The sequence below is a fragment of the Delphinus delphis genome, chromosome 19, assembly GCF_949987515.2.
Source record: "Delphinus delphis chromosome 19, mDelDel1.2, whole genome shotgun sequence".
NCBI lineage: Eukaryota > Metazoa > Chordata > Mammalia > Artiodactyla > Delphinidae > Delphinus > Delphinus delphis.
Genome location: NC_082701.1, coordinates 25,629,617 through 25,647,321, shown reverse-complemented (window position 1 = coordinate 25,647,321; position 17,705 = coordinate 25,629,617).

The following is a 17,705-nucleotide window of genomic DNA, read 5'->3' as shown; positions in this document are numbered from 1 at the left end:
AAAACATTCAAAAGAAAGTTCCTCCATGCTGTCATTGAAATATGTGTAAGGCCTAGAGGTGTAGCAGCCAGGTTCTTGAAAGATAAGCTCAGTGAAGCGAATGGAACTTTCTTGGAAATATATCTGAGGCTCAGAGAATCAGCAGGGAGGCTGGGGAGTTGGGCTCAGACGTGGATGGGTCCCAGGACCACTTGGAGGGCCAGGTGTGGAAGGGGGAGAGCAGTGTCCCTCTGCTGTGGGCCCTGCCCCGTGGGTGCATGAGCTCCCTGTTTTCTGAGGTTTGGCGCCTCTTCTGTACTCCAGAAGATGCTTTTGAATGGCTGTGCTTATTCACGTGTTGTCCTTTTGGTGACAGGCTCACAGGCTCCAGATTACCATCCCACCAGATTGTAGTTAATGGGGAAGAAGTAAACCCCGAACAAATTCCACCAGGAGAAGACAATCCACAGTGGTAGGGGATACAGATCAGAGTGGGCTTCACAGACAGGTGATGCTTAGCCGAGGCTTGAAGGGAAAGATCATCGGGACCGCATTCTGGGAAAGCTGGGACCAGCCCGGGCATTAATTCCTTTACTCCTCCCAGCACCCCTGAGGTAGGGACTGCTATCACCCGCTGCATAGGTGAGGAAACTGAGGCTCCAAAACCTTAGGTTTCTTACCCAAGGCCTCACAGTTATAAGTGACAGTCAGAATTCAGTTCCGGCCTCACTGACTCCAAAATCCAAGCTCTTAACCGCTCTGCTAGCAAATAATGTCTCACTATTAGAGAGGCTTCCACGTGTCAAAGTGCTCCCAGATCCATTATCTCAGCTCACACTCACAGCAACCCTGCAAAGTAGATAGGGCAGGTGTGATTATGCTCATTTCCCTGACAGGCAGATGGGGCCCAGAGATGCTAAGTGACCCACCCAAGGTCACACAGACGCTTAACAGAAGGGTAAGGCTGGCTGCCCCGACTCAGCATCCTCCTCATTGCTGCATATGCTCTGAGGGTCCTCGTGCCCAGCCAGCAAGAGGGACCAGAGTCCAGTCAAGAGAGAACAAGGCAGAGCCGTTCATTTCCAGACTTCAACATTTAATTCCCAGGCAGGCACCTGACCCATCACCCCACGGGAGCACTCGTGGGCCATCCAGTGCCCGGCACGCTGCCGTCTCGGGGTCTGGGCACAATTAAGTACAAACCAGGAATTGGTGCCTAACAAATTAGCAACAGGTAAAAGCCATCAGGCCATCTGTTGCCTCCCACCCACTGCCACTGCCTAATCCCCTTTCTCGGCAGCGTCCCTGGCTCTGTGCTCAAACACAAATTAATATACTGGCCTTTGCGTATGTATTTATGGCTTCAGGTGGGGAGAGAGCCACAGGAGCAGGTGGCGAGAAGGCAGTCGCTGGAGATGCTCTGCTCATGCAAAAGCCCTTCGCTAGGGAGGGAAGTCAGCTGAAGGGCGGGGGATGGGTGAGCTGGAAGGCAGACCAAGGGCCTTGAATAGCCAGTTATGGAGGCAGGGAAGGGGGTGGAGGCATGGCTCTTGGTTCCTCATGGGAAGCACTCTGCCAGCCCCACTCATTTCCCCCCTCCCCCGCCACCCCGAGGTCTTGCATCACGCGTCCCATCAGCCACATTAGAAACGCTGAGGCAAGAGGAGGCCATAGGATTATCCACGGTCAGCAGGAGGCCAGGACGGAGCAGGAAGGAGCCCCAGGCAGCCAGGTGGCCAGCCTGCCTAGGAGACAGTCTTGAGTGGCCTCTCCGAATCTGGGTTTCCTCACTGCAAGTTTCCAAGATGCTCATGTGTGCCAGCCATGCCTAACCAGTTCGACTCAGGAATGAATATGAATATGAATAGAGGCTGGTATTTCCTGGTACTTCATGCTGAGCGCTTTACTTCGTTTTGCCCTTGCAGCAACCTTATGAGGTAGATGTCACTACACCCATTTTGCAAATAAAGAAGCGGAGGTTGCAAGAGAGGTTAAATTCAATGATTTGTAAGTAGGTACTTCCGGTGGACCTAGGCTGGACCAGGCTCCAGGTGGGCCCTTGGGATGCAAAGATGTACAAACTGGAGCTGATCCTTTGTCCTCACGGCAGGGTCAGAATCAGCCACAAGTGTTGCTGAGTAGATGACAGGGGGACAGTGGCAGATTAGATGGTCTGGGAAAGGCAGGCTTCCCTGAAGCCCCAGGTATGAAGAGGAACCATCTAGAAGTGAGGGAAGAGTGTCCCAGGAAGAGGGGACAGTATATGCAAAGGCCCTGAGGAGGGAAGGGATGGGTGACTGGGGCTGGAGTGGCTGGGACCTGTGCGAAGAGAGGATATAGCTGGCTGCAGCAGAGACAGAGGCAGGCCCAGACCAGGCAGGACCTCACCAGCTCTGTAGAATGTTCCGGATTTTCTCCTAAGTGCAAAGCCAGGTTCCCACTGCCGTCCCATGCTGTCCCCTCCCGCCTCGTGCTTCTCCTCCCACAGGAGGGACAGGAAGATGGCGGCCACCTCCTTGGAAAGTCTGCCCATTGTCACAGAGTGGGCAGAGTGAGGACTCTGGGGGTTCCCAGGCTGGGGTTTTCTTCTCCTAGTCCCAAACCGGGGCTGCACAGAGCTGAGCTAGTGTCCTTGAGATTTTAAAGTCCCAAATTACCCAGGATGGGGACAGCCAAGGAAGGAAGGAGCACCCTTCAGTAAGTCCTCCTGGTCGACCAGAAAGATGAACTCAGGCTTGTGGAGCACATCTCTGAATGTCCAGGAATCTGTTTGGGGGCAGGGGAGGCACAGAAAGATCTGAACCCCTATGCTTTCTATCTCATGGTGGGACAGGGTCTGGGAGGGGTCCCAGTCCCTTCAGCATCCCAGCCCAGGGAGTGGGTACAGCCAGACTCCACCCCTTACCAGCAATGTGACCTGGAACAAAACTTTACTTCTCCACATGGAAAATGAATTAAGTCTGCCTCACAGAGGCGTGGGGAGGAGAGGATGGCCGTCAAGCACCCAGCTTGATGTCTGCACTTAGGTGCTCAGTCAGTGCTAAGGGACATTACTGTGATCCAGACCTGCTTCCAAGCCACTCCCCTCTCCAGCCAATCAGCATCAACCCTCTATCTCCCATTGTCCCGGAGCTTTGAGGCACCTGAAGTTTCAAATCCCTTGTTAAAAATAAGCTTTAAAAAAAAAAAGTCAGAAGAGGAGTCAGAAAAGGAAAAAAGGGAGAGGGAGAGAGGAGGAAGGAACTTTTTTCACCTGAAGCCAGATCTCTAATTCTGCTGGTGGCCAGGGACAGCCCTGCTGCCAGCCTCTCTTGCAAATCAAAGGGCCTGCCGAGTAAGCAGCTGCAAATAGAGCGCTGGGCTCTTTGAAGGTGAGGAGCCAGAAGGGAGCTCTTATCATCCTCCTGGGCTCACAGGAATGCCTCAGGCTGGCCCAGGCTGTGCCAGACAGGAGCCTGGCGGGCATGTAACTGGTGGGGAGGGGAGGGCTGTCAGTGCCAGCTCAGGCTAGAGGGAGGGAGGGCGGGGGTGAGACCAGCATTGGTTGTGCTGTCAGACCTGAGTCCTCATCCTGTGATTCCAGCCAGTCACACACATCCTTAGCCTCCATTATTTCATCTGTGAAATGGGATGATACAGCCGCCTGGCAGGCCCCGTGCATAGCACACAGTAGGTGCTCCTTGAGTGGTGCTTCTCATCTCTGCAGACAAAGGGGAGGGATGGGGTGGGCTCAGGTGTCCAATCACCAAGGCTGCTATCCCCCTGCCCCCACCAAGCTGCCCTTCCTCTCTGGCTCCCTAGAAGCATCTTCCCCGTGACTCAGAGACAGACAAGCCTCACATCTGGGCTCCTGCGCCATTATTCTCTCTCTCTCTCCATTCTGACCCCTATGGATAACCTCCCCACTGTCCTTCTCCTGAGCTGCCCCAGCCTCCTCTTCACAGGCCTCCCTGCCTCCAGCCTCCCTGGGCCCACCGAGCACACAGCTGCACATTCATTTCCCAGAAGCCCAGGTGTGGCTGCTCGCGTCCTCTGCGCAACACCCAGCCTCACTGCCCATCACCAACTGCTCCACTTGGCAGTCAAAGCCAGCCACATTCCAGACGCCCCTGACTAATGGAATGACCAGCATGGCACCCGGTGGGCCTGACCATGGCTCTCATGCCTTGCTCCGTCCTCCCCTCTCTCCACACCGCTGCCATCCCCAAGACTCAGCCTACCCTAGCCGGCCTCTTTGTTTTCGCTCATGCTGTCCCTCCCACCTGGAAGGTCCATCGTCCTAAAATGCTTTCTTCTTCCAGAATCCTACCAGCCAGAATATCCTCTCCCTCACTCTGCGGAATTTGGACTCCTCGTCCCAGGGTTCAGCAACATCTCTTTATTATAGGGGTATTTGCACCTGTGGATAATCTAAATCCACAGTTAAGCTGGTGTGGGGGCCAGGATGTGAGTTCTAACTGAGATGTCGATGAGAGGGATGCCCAGGGACACAGCGAGTGAGTGTGCGCCGGGGCTGCTCCAGGGCGCTCGTGGGATGCAAGGTGTGAGTTGTCAAGAGTGTGGTTGTGCTCAGGGGCAGAAGTGGGTGGGCATTTGTGGACCACAGCCCCCAAGTGTGTATGTGTGACCCTCAACGCCCAGGGCCCTCTGTGCCAAGCCAGCACGCAAATACCCTCCCCACTTCCCTCGGTGTCTGTTTCTGTCTGTCACACACACACACGCACACGCACACACGACACACACAGCGCATAGACATCTTGCAAATCTTCACATTCTTAAACCCTACAGTTGGTACAAAGTAATCAGCAAATACTGAAGTGCAAGTTCAGCTGTGCTCTCCAAGCCTCCATCCCACTGGGCATATCAGAACACTTCCAGCTGAATAATAAAATAATAGGGAGTCACAGCGTGGCTCTTCCTTGACAGAGCGTTATTCACACCACGATCTCAGAGTCCTCACAACCTGGTCCCATCTTTCAAGTGCAGAGACCAGAGGGCACAGTCTGTTAGAGGCAGAGCTGGGGTTCAGACCGCATCTTAGGACTCTGACTCCCCAGCCCCTGAGGGCAGAAGCTGTGGAAGGCTCTACATCCTCAGAAACTGTGGCCAGTTGGGTGTTTAGCTGGAAGCAGAGTTCCTGAAGCCTGTGGATCTGTGCCTCCTTATTCTGTGAGTTGAGACACTGGAATGTTCCATTTGCGTTAAGTAATGGGGGTTCTGAACATCATGTATCCTCTCTCAAGGCTCTGCTCAGAACCGCTTCTTCCAGGAAACGTTTTCTGAAAATCTCCCCTTACCCTGGGCTCTGGTATGTTTCCATGGCTCTAAACCACAGAGGGTGGCACAAGGGCCTGTTTGCACTTCTGTCATCTGTCACCTACAGCAGCCTTTGAGCCCTAATGACAGGGACAGGGCCTCATTCACCTCTGCATCCCAGTGCCTGGCACATCTCAGACTTTGAACAAACCTTTACAGAACACATGAGTGAATGAATCAATGAATGGAGGATTCGCCCAGGACACAGATCAACACTGTGCACAGCTTCATGCATAGAAGCAAGACTCCCGTGTGAGTGTGGGGGGAGAGGGAGGAGGATGAATGTGCTAGAAAGAGGATGCAGGAGCCTGACTCCATCCTCATCTCTTTGACCTGGCGGTTTTCCCAAGGAGGGATGGGTTAGTCTTCTAGATTGGAACAGGAGAACCAAATAGGAAAGGGAGCCCTTTTGCCTTCAGTGGGGTCCACAGAAGGGGCCCGGTCCTCAGCCCTGGGCCTCCTGAGCCCCAAGAAGAGATCAGCCTTGAACGACAAAGCCAGCAACCTCTATAGCTGTGCCAACCAGGGAAAGGGAGTCCCTCCCGCACCGTCCCCCAGTGCCGTGGGCGCACTACCAGCTCCCTTGGCTGAAAATCTTGAGGGGTTTTCCCTTAAGTAATTCCATCTATAAGAATCTGGGAAATGACCACGGAGAACAATCTCCATCCCTGTCCCCTCTGCAAACCCAACAGAGGCTTGGAAAAGTTCGTCTTCCGCCAGACTCGCAGCGTTCCATCTTGTCTGTGGCCAGTAGCCAACTGTGAGTAAGTTCATTAATATTAATGTTAATAATCTCCTATATTTGCTTCACGCTTTCCTGCTTACAAAGCACTTTCAGATTCATCATCTCATCTGATCCTCACCACCAGCCTGGGAGGTCAGCGGGGCAGTGATTATCATCCCAGTTTTACCAAGGAGAGAACTAGGGTCCAGGGAGAGAAGGGATGGGCCCAAGGGTGCACGTGGCAGCTAGCTGTCATGACCCCAGGCCAGTCCTCGCCCTCTCCATCTCCCACTGCCAACCCCTCCCCCCGTCTACCTCGTCAATGTTATCATCAGCATCATCTCCTGGTTCAGGGGATCTGTTCTCAGCCATTAGAAAGACAGGCTTAAAATAAATTAAAAAGTCAGGCTTTACCCATCTGCTAAAATGGGTAAAACGACCTTCCAGAAATTTGCTGAGCGACCTTGGGCTAGACATTTCCTTCTCTGGGAAGGTGAAAAGGCTGGTCTCTTCTCCTCCTTCTGCCCTGCGCTTCCGTGATGCGAGACCAGTGAAAGCTGAAGGGCCTTCCCTTGGTGCCAGACTCGGGCTGGCAGTAATCACACCCCTGAGGGCCCCTCCTGGAGTGTGAGGGGTCCACCTATCATGAGCCTAGGACCGCCAGAGAATGGAGCTATGAAGCAACAGAAGACTCCTAGGAACCCTCCTGAGGATGGGGCCGGAGCTAACCAAAAATTGCTACAATGTGACAAGCGCTTTACACACTTTGTCAACATGCCTCAGAATAACCCTACCAGACAGCAGTCATTTCCATTCTTTACATGAGAAACTTGAAAGATGAAAACATCATTAGAGGAGAAACCTGAAGCTTAGAGAGGTCACCTGACTTGCCCAAAGTCATACAGCAAACAGCAGATTCCAAACCCAGAGTTGGTCTGCTTTCTCAGTCCCAAATGCTTGAGGATCCAGAGGTGAAGCGGGAAGAATGCATAGGGGGTTTGTCCTTCCTCCATTCCCTTTCTTCCAGCCCGCCTCACCTCCCTTCTCCCTTCCTTCTTCTCTACCCTCTGCGGTTTCAGCCCTGGGCAGGGCCTCCTCTGCTGTACTGGCTCGCCCTGTCATCTCAGCCCAGGCTGAGATTTATGGATCACACTTCAAGGATTTTTCTTTATTAATAACATTTATAATCATTTTAGAAATTAAGAGCTGAGGATGCAAAGCATTTTAATTAAAATAATCTGCAGTTGATAATTATAGGACTCTCTTAGCTGGAACCATCTTCTTTCAATCTGTCACACTCCTGGAAGGCAGGAGATAGCTGTGAGCAAATGAGTGAGCCTGCTACCTGTGTGTGTAAAGCCGGGTGGCCCAGGGCTCGCCCTCAGAGGCTTATGCTGGAGAAGTGAGCTCCAGGGTGAACCGGGCTGGTACCAGCTTTGGGGTGGGACCTCTGTGCACCGTGCAGGGCTGGCTTCCCATGGGATGATAGCCCTTCTAGAGGTCTGCCCACCCGGCACACAGTCTTCTGCTGGTTTCCCTGTGGGCTCAGAGGGGTTAAAGCCCAAGATGCAGAGGGATATGTAAGGCTGTGTAGTGAGAAGTAAAACTCAGCTCCTGCCTCTCTGCCCCAGTCCAACCCTCACCCTCACCCGAGGCAGTGTCCTGCCCTCTGCAGTCAGGAGAGGGCAGCGAAGGCCACCAAATGCAGATCTGAATGGCCTCAAAGATGGGACATGAAGAAGGACAGAAGAGCCGGCTTGCAAGGCTGGGTACCAGCAAGTCAAGACAGCTCCAACCCGTGCCCATCACTGAGACGCTATTTGCTCAGCCCTGGCCCCATCGCAGCCCGTAAGACACCACGGGAGAGTGAGACACACCTTGTCCCCTTGGGAGCTCACATGCCTGCACAGATGGTCCGCGTGTAAACCAGCCATAAGAGAACATGATGTTTGCCCAGGATGAAGCTACAGCTGTGAGGGGTCAGTTATCAGGTCTGTGTATGGGGCTAGCAAGGAGGTCTTCACAGGGAAGGGGATACCTGGGCAGGGCTGTGAAGGATGAATAGGAGCCTGCTGGCACAATCACAACTACTAGGGTTTCTAGACTGTTTACTATGCTCTAGGCACTGTGCTGGGCGCTTGCAGCATCTCCTTCAAACTTGACAACAAGCCTTGAGGATAAACTTGATTATTAGCACCCTGGTTTTTTCCAGATAAAGAAACATGCTTGGAGAGGCTGTGTCATGTGCTTGAGGTCACAGAGGCACGCCCTGAACCCCAAACCATTGATGCCAGCCTTGTGCTTAACCAGTGGGATATGAGGTGCTCAGGATAACAGGCTCCTGGGAGGGGCACGTCTCCTGAACAGGGAACACGTACAAGGGCTTCAGAGTGGGTGACAGGAGTGATGGGCCGCAGTTATCCTGCCAGACTGGTTTTGGGAAATCCTAACTGAGCGAGTTCCCTCTGTGGGCCTTAGTTTCCCCATCCATAAGTCTAGGGTAGGGGCTCTCTCTAGAGATCCTCCTGGTCTGGGGAGTCTTCAGCTATCCCAGGCCCCCTGCTGCATCTCTAGCTCAGCTCGGGCAGTGTTCTTCTCCTCCCCCACCCCTCAGCCTTAAAGAGGAGAAAGGGGTTCAGGGCAGATGCTCCCCACCAGGACTCCACCCCAAATCCACCTAGGCCAAAAATCTAATGGGGACTGGGGTCTTGATAGTGGGCTCCAAGTGGCCTCCTTTGGGCTCATTCGAGCCTCCCTTTCCTCTTGGAGGAAATGAGGGTCGTGGTTGGACCAGCCAGGGGGAGGGCTTGGACATCTCCAGTAGCAGAGGTAGCTGTCCTGGCAGCTGAGGCCAGGCCTGTCCCTCTACTGCTTCCCTCTGCGGCCTAGACGTGGCTCAGGCCCTCCCAGCCCAGGCAGCTTCCCTCTCCGCCCTCACCAAAGTCCCCCCAAGCAGTGGACAGGGACCGGAAGAGGATTATGCAGACTCACTCATGGGTAAAATTGGTTCCTGGCCTGAGGAGCAGCAAGGGAGGAGTCCACGAAGAGCCTCGTGGAGGGCCCGGGGCTCACGCTGGCACTGTGGCGGCCTGGGATGGGGGCGGTGCTGCGGCCAGTCCAGGGTGTGACACCAGGGCCCCCCTCCCCTCCCAATAATCACATCTCCGGAGCGTCCTGGGTCAGTGCCTGCTCTGCGTCCTCCAGAGGGCACATTTTGGCCAGAATCCCTGAGAATAAACTTGGCCCACCTAGACCCAGGGCTTCTGGGGAGCAGCTCTGCCAGGGCTGGGCAGAAGTAGCGGGGGGTGGGTGGGATGTCAGTTATACAAGGCTCCAGGCTGCGGACAAAGATGGATTAAGTGAAGGCTTAGAAGGAGGGGGATTATTCAGAAAGCCCACCCTTCTGAACTCTGCCCAGCAAAGCACATCTTTCATGCCACTTCCTTAAAGAGTGGCCTCTCCGGAAGGAGCATTTCCCTCCTCCTCTGTCCCCTCCGCTTCAGAGAATGCTGGATGCCAAGATGGTTTCAGGAAGAGTTTTATTGCAGCTAAAAATAAGGGAGCAACTCACATCTCATTTCCTGTATTCTACAGCTACAAGTTCCCTAAAGAGAGGGAGGAGGAGGGATCAGCAAAGATTCTGGAAAACATTTAGATACAATAAAATAAGTATATTAAAAAAGAAAGCAGACCAGTGACAGATATAGGACTCACAGTGATGCTTACCTTGGGTGAGGAAAGCAGGGAGATGGGGTGGACAGGAGGAAGCCACACAGTTAGGTAGCCAGCATTGTCAAGGTCTTAGTTTTTATGCTGGGTGGTGGCTTTAAAGGTACTTATTTTATTTTTAATGTGAATGAATGAATGAACGAAAAATAGGGCCAAACATGGACCAGAGGACCTGCCTTCCACAGCACCATGCACAGCATTAGATACATCACTAAACTCACCAAATAAGAGTTGGATTTAAGTAGAACTTAGCTATAGGACGGTGGTGCAAATACATGAAGACCCCCGCCCCTGCTCTCTACCCACAACCTCTGAGGAAACGATTTTTGCAAAACATGGAAAAAAACTCATGCAGAACATGGGCAAAACCCAAGGAGAGCAATGGATGGGGCAGTGTATTGCATTAGACTTGAAAGACAAGATGGATAGATTCTAAGGCATGAGCTGCTATGGTTTATCTTCACTACTCTTTCCATTCCTTGGTGCAAATAAACAGAAATGGCTTGGTAGGTAGACATGGAGTTTTGGGTGGGCACATTGCAGCACCATGGATAGATAATCCCATTGGTTGCTCCCAGGGACCACAGCAAAGCCTTACAGCAAGGTTCCCTAGTCTCACCAGAGTTTCAGAAAAGTTCACAGTCCACTTCCATTTTCCCGCAGACTCCTACTGATCTCTAAGTCCTTCCCAGTGAGTTGAGAAAATAAAGTCCTTAAAGCCAAATAGACTTGGGATTCAAATTCTAATTCTATCACTTGTTAGTATGACATCAGGAAGATTACTTAATCTCTCTGAACTTGAACTTTTTTAATTTATAAATGTCAATTATAATACTTTTTTATTTCAGGTCTAAAATTTGCATTTGGTGTATGGATACCAAGGGGGAAAGCGGGTTGGGATGAACTGGGAGATTGGGATTGACATATATACACTATTGATACTATATATAAAATAGATAACTAATGAGAGCCTACTGTATAGCACAGGGAACTCCACTCAATGCTCTGTAGTGACCTAAATGGGAAGGAAATCCAAAAAAGAGGGGATATATGTATACGTATAGCTGATTCACTTTGTGGTACCGTAGAAACTAACACAACATTGTAAAGCAACTATACTCCAATACAAATTAATAAAAAAATAAAAAATAAGAGTCCGCCTGCCGATGCAGGGGACACGGGTTCGTGCCCCGGTCCAGGAAGATCCCACATGCCGCGGAGCAGCTGGGCCCGTGAGCCATGGCCGCTGAGCCTGCGCGTCCGGAGCCTGTGCTCCGCAACGGGAGAGGGCACAGCAGTGAGAGGCCTGCGTACCGCAAAAAAAATTAATAATGATAAAAAAATAAAAAATAAAATTTGTGTTTGGCTCTCTTTCGTAGTGTTTTGTTTTGGGTTTTTTTGCTTGAAATTAGTTCTATCTTTACATTCATTGTGAGCATACTTTATTTACATCCTTCAGCACAATTATAAGAGCTACTTTAAAATCACTGTCTGCTAATTGCAAACTCTGGGTCGCTTTAGGGCCAGTCTCCATTGATCGTCTCCTATGTATCACATTTTCCTGTTTCTTCCTGTGTCAATACTTTGGCCATGGCTCACGGGCCCAGCCACTCCACGGCATGTGGGATCCCCCCGGACCGGGGCATGAACCCGTGTCCCCTGCATCGGCAGGCGGACTCTCAACCACTGTACCACCAGGGAAGCCTAAAGCTACTCTTAAATACATGTGTTAGAAAAGAGAAATGACTCAGAATCCATTTCAAAGAGAAAGTCTTTAAAAATAAAGAATAGAAAATAAAACCACAGGAAAACAGGGGGAAAGATGTAACAAAAACAAGAGCAGAAAATAATATAGAAGACAAACATCAAATAATAAGTCCACAAATACAAAAACTGTTTCTTTGAAAATATAATAAAATTAACAGCTTCCTAACAAAAATGATTCATAAAAACAGAAAAAGAATGCACAAACCATCAATTTCAGTTAAGAACAACGGGACATCTCTACAGATTCTACAGATGTTAACAAGATAATAAGATGTGATTATCAACATCTTTGTGCTAATAAATTTAAAAATTAGATTAAATGAACATTTTCTAGATAAATACAACTTAAACTAAAAGAAATACAGGGAAAAATAAGGATTCTGAATAGTTTTATACTCAAATTTAAAGAAATTAAATCCGTTATTAAATTTTCCCACAAATAAAATTTCAAATCAGATTAGTTGCCTAGTATATTCTTCTAAATATTTAAGAAAGAGTATATAACCCCAACAGTATATAACCTCTTCCACAGAACAGAAGAAAAAATGGAGAAAAACCCCAACTCATTTTATAATGTCAGAATAAGCTGACATCAAAATCTGATGAGACAGACCTATTTTTTTAATGAATACAGACACACATTCCTGACCAGAATAAAGCTCACCAATATATAGGAAAATATATTACAACCAATTTGTGCTTCTTCTAAACAAGATTGGTTTAGCATTGAAAATTCAATGTAATGCACCAATTAAGAAAATAAAATGACGGGGAAAATCTACCATCATACAGATGCAAGGAAGGCATTTAATAAACTTCAAACTCTTTCATGATTTCACAACGAAACTCTCAGCAAATTAGAAATAGCAGGGAACATAATCTGATAAATCACATCTTTTAAAAAATCATACTTCAGGGCTTCCCTGGTGGCGCAGTGGTTGAGAGTCCGCCTGCCGATACAGGGGACACGGGTTCATGCCCCGGTCCGGGAAGATCCCACATGCCGCGGAGCAGCTGGGCCCGTGAGCCATGGCCACTGAGCCTGCGCGTCCAGAGCCTGTGCTCCGCAACGGGAGAGGCCACAACACTGAGAGGCCCGCGTACCGCAAAAAAAAAAAAAAAAAAAAAAAAAAAATCATACTTCATACATTTTCATGTAAAAAACTTCAAGGTGAAATATTAAAAGATCTCCCCAAGATCAGGAATGATAAAGCAATGTCATTGCTTACCAATTTGATTCAATGAAAAAGTGCCTAGTCAAAGCTTTAGGATTAAATATATATATATATAAATTTTGAAAAGAAAAACTAAAAGAGTGATTATTTACAAACTAATACATGGTTGTGTACATAGAAAATTCAGCACTCTATGGACAATATATTAGATATAATAAGTGAATTTAGCAAGAATTCCTAATGACAAGGTTGATATACAAAAACCAATTGTATTAATAAACACCGGAAACAAAAACAGAATCATTTTCAAAAAAAATTTATCAAAATATCATCCAAAAATATCTATTACCCAGAAATATATCTAAGAACCATGTGCAAGACTTTTGTACTGAAAATTAAAAACTATTATGGAGAAAAAAATTTTTTAAGAACAAAAAGATGGAACAAAAGAAAAAATAGATAAAAAGATGTAAAGAAAAGTCATGTTTAAATATGCAAAACTCAATGATTTAAAGTTATCAATTTTCCCCAAATTGATCTGTAGATCTTATGCAATTCCAATAAAAATTTCAAGGATGTTTGTGCGTGCAAATTGATGTCAATACTAACATTTTATAGGAATGCAAAGAACAGTCTAAAGTTTGTTTTGAAGATCAAAGCTGTTCACTTACACTACTAGACATCAAAACTTAATTATGAAATTATAACAATTTAGACTGTTGGATATTGGTACAAGGAAAGACTAAAAGACCAATGAAAAAAAATTTTTTTAAGTCCAGAAGTGAAATTGCAATAAAATGAGAAAAAGATAGCCTTTATAATAATTGATGCTGGGCCAACTGAAAATGCAAATTGAAAAATTGGCCTCCTACCTCACACCATACATAAAAATCAATTTTATATGAATTGTAGATCTAAAAGTGAATAATAAAACAGTATGCTCCTGGAAAAGAAAATAAGAAAATATCTTCATGACCTTGGAGTAAGTAAAAATATTGCAAATGGGATGCAAAATTGCTAATAGTAAAAGTAATTTCTGCCTATCATATCAGTTTGGACCCAAAGTGCCACACCAAATGGCTTCTATAATGCTTGCCAACAGAGATTTAAAAAGCAACTCAGAAGTTTGGAGGCATTAACTCCCAATAAGACAAACATTAACCAATGAGAGACAGAAGATGGAAGAGGAGAAGGAACCAGAAGACAAATTCTCTTATCCTTTATCCCTCCAAGGTACCATTCCAAGGAACAGCTTCTCTGTCCCAAAGCATCCTGTGATCTTAAGTACTGGATCTACTGAGCAATCAGCTATGTCCGTTGTGACTTATTATAAAGCAGTAGCCACTTTTCTTTGAATGCCTCTCATCTCTCCCCGACTCATTTTCTTTTTCCCTATCCTTTTAACTGCCAAGTGAATGCGTGCTGATTGCATCAGAATTAATCCTTGCCTTGGGCTCTGTTTTGATGCAGACCTGTGACAAATGCGTTGATGGATGGATAAATGAATAAAACAAATATTTATTATTATACCAAGTATGTCAATATAATATGAGAAGCACTATTATAAAAGTCACATGTAGCCCCCTATATCTAAGTCCAGAAATCATAACTGTAAAATTTTTTACAAATGTATATTTTGGTCCCTTTTTAAAAACTTCTTCAGCTTTATTGAGATACAACTGACATATAACATTATGTAAGTTTAGGGTGTACATTGTGATGATTTGATATATGTATATATTGTGAAATGATTAACACAATACAGTTAGTTAACACATCCATCACCTTACATAGTTACTTTTTTTTTTTTTTGGTGAGAACATTTAAGATCTACTCTCTTAGCAATTTTCAAGTATATAAAACAATATTGTTAACTACAGTCACCATACTGTACATTAGATCTCTAGAACTTAACCCTCTTATAGCTGGAAGTTTGCACCCTTTGACCACCTTCACCTATTTCCCCCACCTCCCCACTCCCCACCCCGGATTCTAGAGGCTGGGAAATCCAAGATCAAGGCACCATCGGATTTGGTGTGTGGTGAGGACCTGCTTCCTGGTTCATAGACAGCTGTCATCTCACTGTGTCCTCACATGGTAGAAGGGGCAAGGGAGTTCTCTGAGATGTATAAGGACACTAATCCCATTTATGAGGGTTCTGCTTTCATGATCTAATCACCTCCCAAAGGCCCCACCTCCAAATTCCATTACACTGGGAATTAGGTTTCAATATGTGAATTTGGGGGAGACACAAACATTCAGTCTTTGGCAGGGCTGATGCTAAAAGAACTATTCCTGTGTAAATTACAGGGTCTCCAAAATAGAACACAGCAAAACCCAGTGAAGCCTTCAGCAATATCTGTATCTAAAGAAAGGAGAAATCCTTAAAAAAGCTTTTTTTTGTTTTTCCTGGCACCTCTTATCAGCTTGTTTACAAAGATCATTTGTGGACTGGCCCAACTCTGGGAAAATAAACCAGGCTAAAGGCGGCTTTACTGATACTATATCATGAAAAAGAAAAGGTGGCAAAAGTCAACCAACTATGCTTCTAGGAGAAGCTTACAAGTATGTTTGCTTCTTCCCTTGGAAGCGAAGCTCAGGAAGAATGTCAGGAAGAAGGCCACACTCGAGAGAGGCTACATGTAACTGGGAGGGGGCAGCTAAAATTGAGTAAGGCTATAACAGCGAGAACATAAATAAATTTATTTCCTTGTTACCTGCAACTTCTACTTTTCTGCAGAAGTGAATAGAGAAAACCATCTGATGGAAGTAAAATAATGCACTCTTCCCACTGTAACCTTATGAGTGGTAATATATAGGAGCATCCCTTTTAGAAACAATTCTTGATTTTAGTTTTATCAATGACATTCAGGTTTGGAATTCATATTTGATTTAGACTAGGTCCTGTGCTGAATTTGCCATTTAAAAATCATAAATAGACATATATATAGAGAGATAGATATGTGATTTGTCTATTTTTATATGCTTTAGGAATGAAAGGATTCAGTGATCTTGATCATTTCTTGAAGCAATAATATAGAGTTGGGAGAGCAAAGGCATTTGAATTCTGAGTCTTTTCTTAAAAGACAAGAAAAAACAAAATAAGATATTTTTGAAAAACACATTGTCTGGCTTTTTCTCACTTTTCAATTCTCTATTTGCTTACCACAGGGCTTAAAGCATTTTTTGGAGTGGTAGGATTAAACAAAGGCAAGCACGTTTCTCCACAAACTTCCCCATGTTCTCTCACCTCAACTTTTAATTAAAATATTGTCAGCTGGGGATAAGGGGAGCAAAATACAAAAGCAGTTATGTACAGAAAACAAAACAAAACAAAAGCGTATTTCACCACAGCATAAGCTATCAGCACTTTCTTAGCTATCTGACCATCTGAATTTAAAATCACATGCTGAGCTCCTGTGAGACACCAGCATCCAACTCCGTGGAGAGGGGGAGTCAACATCAAAGCAGGGAAATGGAGCAGATGCCCTTGTGAATGAACACAAGGCCAGAGCTAAGGACAGGCTGCCAGTCTCTCTATGGTAAATCCACACAGGCCTGAGCCTCATCATGAGGGGCACCAATGGCTAGTCGCAGTCCCTTTCAAGGGACACACAACAGACATGAGTACCTAGGAAAGTAGAAGCCCTGGTTTTCTACAAATGAGGAGGAAGAGAAATCAACTGTGATCAGTGAGTCCATTGATCGTAATTCCCACCATGTTGTTTGGAGGCCATGATTCAAGCAAAAGTTTAAAAGATAATGAAGGGTTCACATGGAGCAAGAGTCAGGCTTGCACCTCCGTCGCCTCCTCTCACTGACACCCCCTGAGCTCTCCAGAGCACTTTGAAAATCACTGATTTGGGACATAACTGTTGCCAGTGCTTGACTCTCTCTCCAACACGCCTGAGGGATTTAACATTCTGTCAGTCCTGCCCCTACTCTGCAAATGGGTGGCCAGATTTCCACTGGCTGAAGATTTCCACCTACTTTCGATCCACGAAACTAAAGGTATCTACTTCAGTTGGCTTTGATTCCCTAGTTTGGTTGACTTTGTAATGTTACATCAGAAAAAACATAGGTTTTTTGTTTGGTTGGTTGGTTGGCTTTTTCTTTTTTTGGCTGTGCCAAGCGGCTTGCAGGACCTTAGCTCCCCCACCTGGGTCCCGGCAGTGACAGCGCCAAGTCCTAACCACTGGGCCGCCAGGGAACTCCCAGAAAACATAGGTTCTTAAAGGCTGTTACAAAAAGGAATGTTAATGCGTCTTTTTAAACATCTATTATGTGAGAAGTGCTTGAAACAAATTGCTCATTTCATAATCTGGATGAGACGCATATTATCTCCATCGTTCACATGAGAAAACTCACCTGGATCATGCTGCTTAACTTCCCCGAGCCTCAAACAGCTAATGAAGAATGAAACCTGGATTTGACATCATACACACACACACACACACTTTTACCTCCCCTACAAATGACAACTCACAGGGGCCCTAGGGAACAAGAGTATCTCTCTTCAGATCTTTTTAAGCAGGCCAACTCATCTACTACAGTTCATCTCAAAGAGAGGTGATGAATTTGAGCTGATGATTGGATGTAAACTTTGGTTTAAAGAGGACTTGGAAGAAACTGCAGGAGGCTTCCGGGAAGATGGCGGAAGAGTAAGACGCGGAGATCACCTTCCTCCCCACAGACACACCAGAAATACGCATACACGTGGAACAACTCCTACAGAACACCCACTGAACGCTGGCAGAAGACCTCAGACCTCCCAAAAGGCAAGAAACTCCCCACGTACATGGGTAGGGCAAAAGAAAAAAGAATAAACAGAGACAAAAGGATAGGGACGGGACCTGCACCAGTGGGAGGGAGCTGTGAAGGAGGAAAAGTTTCCACACACTAGGAAGCCCCTTCGCGGGCGGAGACTGCGGGTGGCGGAGGGGGGGAGCCTCGGGGCCACGGAGGAGAGCACAGCAACAGGGGTGCGGAGGGCAAAGCGGAGAGATTCCCGCACA